The sequence below is a fragment of the Diospyros lotus genome, chromosome 5 (genome assembly GCF_014633365.1).
Source record: "Diospyros lotus cultivar Yz01 chromosome 5, ASM1463336v1, whole genome shotgun sequence".
NCBI classification, from domain to species: domain Eukaryota; kingdom Viridiplantae; phylum Streptophyta; class Magnoliopsida; order Ericales; family Ebenaceae; genus Diospyros; species Diospyros lotus.
In genome coordinates this window covers 23,717,193-23,724,890 of record NC_068342.1, presented here as the reverse complement: position 1 = coordinate 23,724,890, position 7,698 = coordinate 23,717,193, and the positions used below count along the sequence as shown (strand labels likewise).

The 7,698-nt window shown below is 37.1% G+C and overlaps 1 non-coding gene across 1 annotated transcript; it reads left to right on the top strand.

The window, feature by feature from the left end:
- The first annotated feature begins 291 nt into the window (after window positions 1-291).
- Window positions 292-398, top strand: LOC127802976 (small nucleolar RNA R71). Its single transcript, XR_008023420.1, has one exon. It is a non-coding gene; the product is annotated as a small nucleolar RNA R71 (small nucleolar RNA).
- Window positions 399-7,698: the final 7,300 nt, after the last annotated feature.

Sequence of the window (7,698 nt, the reverse complement as noted above, 5' to 3'; positions counted from 1 at the left end):
ATACCACAAGCTTTCACATGTTGCAAATTTCCTACAGCCAATTGTTGAACAAGAGAAGTTAGATTGGATATTTGATTTTCAAGGGAATATATACTTACCTCATTCACCCTTCTCAAAAGGGTGTCTTGTCTGAATCCAAACTGTTGTGAGCTAGCAGCCATGATGGAAATCAAATCTTTAGCGGCACTAGGGGTTTTATTCACTATAGCACCTCCACTAGTTGCATCCATCATTTTCCTCTCCATAGGTAGTAGCCCTTCATAGAAATACTGGATGAGGAGCTGTTCAGAAATTCCATGTTGAGGACAGCTGACACACAATTGTTTAAATATTTCCCAATACTCATGAAGGGTTTCTATATCTTTCTACTTTATTCCACATATCTCCCTTCTGATGCTAGCAGCTTGTGAAGTAGGGAAAAATTTATCAAGAAACAATCTGACCATCCCTGTCCATGTAGTTATAGAACCTGGAGATAAGTAAAACAACCAATCCTTTGCTGCATCGGCCAGTGAGAATGGAAAAGCACGCAATTTGATCTGTTCTTCAGTTACTCCTTGTGGTTTTAGGCTTGAACACACCACATGGAATTCTTTCAAATGCTTATGAGGATCCTCACCTGCAAGACCATGAAAAGTAGGCAACAAATGTATGAGTCTTGATTTTAACTCAAAAGCAACATCTAAATTAGGGTACTCAATACATAAAGACTGTTGGTTCAAATCAGGAGCAGCCAACTCCTTTAATGTCTTATTATTAATGGCCATGACTTCCTCTTCTTCTGAATCACTAGATGGACTGGACAAAGTGTTCGAAGCTATATTGATGCCTGATGCTATTCCTGAAGCCTGTTCTGTTGAAACTTGCTTAGCTTCTCTTCTCAAGCTATGGATAGTTCTATCAATTTCGAAGTCAAATTTCAATTCACCTTGATGAGAAGATCTGGTCATAAACCTGAAAACACATAAGGCTCACAAACAAACAAAAAAGAAAAAAAGAATTCACTAAAAAAATAAAAATAAAAATAAAAAGAATAAATCTACTTGACACCAATCCCCGACAACGGCGCCAAAAATTTGAGGGGTGTCGAATCCAACAAATAATAAATTCTTACTCTTAAAAATGTAAATTGTGATAGTGATGAGTAAGGTCGTATCCACAGGGATTGGTTAGATCTATTCCTTTGAAAACTTAAAATAAATAGAAGAAACAATTAGTGGGTTTTGAATTTTAAAATTTAAACAATTAAAAATAGAATATTATTGTAAATTAATAAGGCAAATCAGAATGTAAAAAGTTTAAAGTAATGAATAGAAACACTTCCGGTAGAAGGGATTAATCCACCAATAGTTATGACACTGATCATTGATGCCAAAGTCACTAATTTTCCTTAGAAAGAAGAACAAGCTATGTTCATTCAATGTTTCCCTTACTTGTTAGTTAATTAAAACAAGCTCTTCAATTAACCCTTACCTTCAAACAGCCCAAGAACAAGCTCTCTAGAATTTAATTCAAAGGTAGCATTAAACTTTGTGGAAACAAGACCAAATCTGAACAATAAACACACAAGCTCGATTTATTTAATTCAACACATGTACTCCCTAGGAATTGAATGAAAACTTGTCCATAATCATCAACCCTAGTTGCTACTTATGCAAGAAAGATAAAACAATTACGGATTTGATATTCAAGCTAGCAATTGATCTTGCATCAAGAATTGAATAGCGGTCGTCTATGCAATCAAAACACACAATCATAAACATTAAAATTAGAAGATACATGAATATTAAAGAGAAAATCATATTGCAAATAAACTCAGAAAGATCTCACAGTGTTCTTCACCATGGCTTCAAAATATCCTTCTTCCGAAAAATCAAAGTTTAGCCACACATAATGAGAGAAAGAACACAAAAAGAAGAGAGAATATGAAAAAGATGCTTTTTCCTCCTCTTGGATGTGTTTCTCTGTATCTTTTCATTCCTTATTGTCCTCCACTCAAGCTTGGATCAAGACTTTAAATATCTCCCAACAAAGAATCCAAATCAGCAAAGGAATTAGGGCTCCTAGACTTCCGTAAATTACGAGCCCGTGTTGGGTCGGAGAACAAGCATTTTGGGCTTTGTCCCCTCTTAATAATTTTAGTTAAGAATGTCTAGATGAATTTAGGCTTTTGAATCACTCGATTTGGACATCATAAGCTCAAGTTATGGCCTTTTAAAGATTCAGTGTTAGTGTAGAATTCTAATCCGATTAGGATTTGCCTAGCTTTTCGTCCCTAATGTTGAAGCAATGTTTGGAGGCCCAAACGAACTCGGATTTGGAAAACTCATACCATTTTGGAAATCCCAAGAAGTCCTTTACAAAATCTCTGAAGACCTCATTCACGTTCTTTAACTCTAACATGTTCAAAAATCTGCAAGAATCCCGAAAGGTCAAAATATTAAAAAGCTGAAATTTTCTAAGTAAAAGCCCAATTTATTCTAACCTATCCAAAATTGCCTTAACCATAAAAATAAGTATAAATAACACAATAAGGCATAAAACTCACCCAAGAGACCATATGTAAGGGAAATAAATATATGAAATTATGCACTCATCATACTGCATATGACATTGCTTAAGGAAAACAAAACATCACACTGGCACACTACTAAGTTAAGAGAAAAAGCTGCAGAGACTTCTTCTAGGGATTGTTGTACTTCTAGACCCAAGCATCATCGTCCATTGCCTCGTCCCTAGACTTGATGCCTGGTCCATTAGAATCATTGAGTATAGTTGCCCCCTCTTCTTCATCATCTAAGCTAAAGAAGTCAGCGTCCATTATGTTAGCCTCGGTTACTTCATTGGCGTCCCAATCTTCTTTTGAGTCTCCTCTTTTTATTAAGGCTCCCTCAAACATTTCAATAGCCTGATCGTGGAATTGTAGATAAAAGAAATATAGGGATACATAATCACCTTGATGGTGAATCCCTTCAGCTAGGGCTCTCCATTCTTTCTCCATGTGATTAATCAGGAAATCTACTTGAGCGTGCATCAGGCTAGGTCTCATGAAGCTTCTTGGTGGCACGTCTCTCAAGATGCCTTCTAATATGTCTAAGAGGTCAAAAATATCTCCCACTATTGGTTCACTATCTATCCATCAACTGGTCCACCGAGTCACCCAAAATTACTCGAGATAATCTCCTGTCATTCTGTCATTTCAATAATTATTCAGATTTCTTAATCTAAATTTTTCTAAACCTCGAGTTCATAGATTCCTAATGATCTCTCCTAAGTCTTCATATAAGTTTGCTCTGATACCAACTATAACGCCTCAACCTATTCAGGGTGTTATATTATAAGCTAGGATTTTTTATTTTTTATTTTTGAAATGAATCAAGCTAAAATCCTCAACACATTCGCATAATAATAACATTCCCAAAATTAGTACTAAGGGAATGAAATTCATAATCACTAGAGGAAATAAGATCGAAACCTTAAAAACCATAACATAAACGGGTTTATACATATCATTCACCTATCACATCATTACAATGACCATTAAAAACCACATAACATAAATAAATGAAATGACTGGTACTTAACCCTGCATAGGGCCCACGAAAACTTCTACAACGATCATGCTTCAACCACACCTTTGCCCTTTCGATTGCTGGTCTCGCCTAGAATGCGGAATATTCCAGGGACATACGTCCAACATTAGAAGATGAATCTTCTAAATGAGGGTTAAAATGAAAGTTACATGAATGCATGATGTAGTAACGTGAATGAACATATGCCCTAGTGTAACTTTTCTGGCCCACTAGCTCGACACGGAACCCTAGGAAAAATCCCGACCTACTTTCAGGATAATCCTAATGTTGTTCCCTCAATTTCCCTTTCGGAATTACAACTACACTATCAGGGCGACATTCCAATCCCATCCACAAGTATCAATATACCAATAATATCGTGCCATGTGAAAATTACGACTTTTCATGCAGTAGTGTATGAGCAAATATGACAAAACGATCATAACTTTCATGAGTATTATGCATAATATAAGCAATCATATCATATGTAAGCTCTTGGGACAAAACTACTCACCTTTAACTTAAGATTCAAACCTTCTCAAAAAGCGTGTACTACCTCAATTTGCATGCTAAGCCTCAAAAGATGCACAATCACTCAATTTAAGCCACAAAGCACCATATTCATCATATTTATCCAATTAAATATTAAATCCTATTTTTCCTCAATTTATTTCTATTTTTCTCTATTTTCTTCAATTTTTCTTCACTAATATTCCAAAATAAATACCTACTTGAATATTTTCCCAAATATTTTTTCATAATAAGTCAAAAAAAAAATTATAATTTTTTTTAAAAAATGGAATTACCTGATAGGCCACGCGTCTGCACACGCCAAGGAGAGTGGCTGCGCGTGTAACCCACGTACCGGTCGTCTTCTCTAGTGTCGGTGATCACTGACTATGAACCAGCCACACAGCCTTGAAGCTCATTGCAAGTCGATCCCAATGGCTACTTTGGATGCTCGAAATGAGGTCCAAAGATGCCCCAATTGGTTGGTTACAGGCTTGGCATAACCGCCTACCTAGGTTTCCAGCGAAGCTTCAATACTCACTCCACGGTACACGAACGCTCTTTAATTTTTCTAGAAACCCTCTACTTCACTCAAGGATCAATAGTCCCTTATCCTTGTTACTCGATTCACCCTCTAACGTGCCTTATTTTAAGCTACAATTTTGAAAAAAATTGGCCACTTCGATTCTCTTTTTACACCCAAAATCGAGCCTCTAAACGACGAATCACACTTCACCAAAGGCTACTAATGCCTTCTCTTTTCCTGAATCAGTCCAAAACCCACTGAAAATGGCCCTAAAACCTCCATTATAGTGGATAAACTTCCAGCCATTACAGCGGATAAACTCATGGGAGACCCGAGGCCCCCCATCCACTTCCTCGGGTCTCCCATAACCGAATTCGGTGACATGATGGGTTAGTCGGCCATGGTTGTTGGAGGTTTTCTTTTTTTCTGAAATTGCACTTTCAGCCCCAAACTTTTTGAAATGCATTTTGACCCTTTCCACAAGGCCCCTGAGTTTTTCAATACTTCTGTTGAGACCTCACGTTCTAAAAATATCATTTGACACCCAAAGTTTTAGAAATCAAGTCATTTCGACCTCCTTCGGGAATTTTCAAAAATTACACTTTGGCCTGAAACTACGCTTTGATTGCGAAACCCACTTGTTTCATCTTGCAACCACTTAAGGGTTGTTTCTCATGCAAAATTAACTCCTTTACGGGTTTTGTTGGCTTTATGGAAGCCTTTTATGACAATCCAGTTTTTTGGCCTGATCCGAAGCTATACCGAAAACTATCTCTGATCAGATTTATTTTAACGTCATAAATCATATTTCAAGGTATTCGTTAGGGTCATACCTATTTCCTTAGGTATCTAAGCTCCTAGTTATTCCCTATGGCGATCATTTTCTCAAGCTATTCTAATACTGATTCCTTTAGAACTTTGTATTTATTTCCTTGTTCTTATTTTAAAAGTAACTCATAAGTTTTAGGTATTACAAATATAGGGTCATACAAAACCCTATTTGAGATCCAATAGGTATAAATGAGAACCATGACAAGCTACCAGAGTAACCACATAGGCTATATGCAAGACGATCCCTCCATAATCGAGGGTTAGTTACTTCAAACTCAAGAAATCAAGGCATCATAGAAGTAGGGAAATAGAGGGTTAAAAAGCTTGCAAGATAGAGGGAATATGAAGGAAATTACAAGAAAATGAGAAGAACTTGTAAAAATAGAAGCATGAACTGCAAGAAAAGGAAAGAACTTGCCTTAGATATTTTCCTTAACCCCTGCAATGTACCAGGGTCGCTGATGTCACAACTCAAGCCCATTCCACCAAAATTTCCCTTAATTTCTTTCAAAAATTCTCCCATTTCCTCAAACCCCCATATCACATATTTATAGGCCAAGAAGAGGAAACACGATGGAGCAATGTGGTGACAAGGGTTTATCAGCATCTTGGGGAAAAAGGGCCTTGGGACAAGTGGCATGGTGAGTGTAACAGGTGGCAGCGGCTAGCAGCTACGTGGCATGTGGCAGGGCCACGCAAGGCCCTACGTGGTGAGGTAAGGACATGCATAGCAGCACGACCGCACGCATGCTTCGTGCCTGGCATGCGCGTGGACCTCGCCCCAAAATGACATCTTCTGGGGGTCCTTCTTTGCTAAAAAATCAACATTTTTGCCCCCAGCCTCAAACCAGCAACTGCCCCTAACCTCTTCTCGCACGCATGCCGTTTGCTCCAAATGCTCCCTCAATAAATAATGCACATATTTTATATTTAAGCTGATTCAACCCCAATTTTTGAAATTACACTTAAACCCCAATATTTTTGAATAATTGCTAAAACTCCCTTGATAAAAAATATATTAATTTTAATTTTCTCCCTCTTAATTCGTTACACACAAATTTACATTAATCCATAAATAAATAGGTCAATACAAACCCTAACTCTACCCAACATTCTTATGTGTACATAGACTTATTTCAACCTTGCTCTGATACCACACTATGATGACCTCACCCTCGGAAGCCCTTATAACTGAGCAATCCAAGAGGAAGTTTCAAAAGAATGAAACTTTCTCAAGACTTAGAAGAAAAATATCATACCCATCCCTAACCATTATCTGAAGAAAGAACCATAAACTAACACCCTCTTCTCCTAGAACTACCCGAGAAGAGGTGGTACGAGGAAACAGAATAAAACTAACTGATGAACTAAAAACTGATACCATAAATGAATATCTCAATCAACTAAAATAAAACTCTAAGTCAACATAAATTGAAAACCATAAACTCTGTTTAAGGGACAATCCCTTAACTGAAATATTAAATAACCCTAACTGACTAGACACTATAAACTGACAATCTTCCAGACCTCCTTTGTCTTTAGCGACTCCACGTACACACACTACTGACCACTGCTGCTAGGCCCCACATCTGGTACTCCCCTGCTAGGACTTGGAATGGTGAAGAGTACAAGGTGAGCTATAAAGCTCAGCAAGTAATAAGCTAGAAAGAATAACTGAAGTTGAATCGAGAAATATTGGTACTCATAAAGATTATAACTATCTTTGTACTGAGAGATATAAGAATCACTGTAGGGTTGCATTTACAAGATGTAATGCACATAAACTATAAAGTAAATGCAGGTATGTAACTTTGCCTCATAGACCCACATAACTATAGCACATACCTGACTAATCTGAAACCTGCAACATAAAAACTGTAAGCATATACTGTGGGCAAAGCCCCTAGCCCCCTGGTCGACATCAGGCGAGCAACTCATAACTGAGATATAACTGAAATTGATACTAGTGGGATCCCCGCAGACAAGCCGCCTGGCGCGCATAATGCAATGCTCATATAAATGCTAGTACACGATATGTAGTGCTTCATATAAAGTCATGCTCAATGCTCATACTGTAATGTATGCACATAATCTCACAGAAAATGATGATCATGTCATAATTAATTGCTAAACATGGTATATGATTTTTATTAGCTATATTAAGATACAAAGATTTTGCAATTTCTGAGTATGGGCATGGCATATTGGATTTTATCATATCTTAGCATAAAAATTCAATATTTGAAAAATTGAATATTT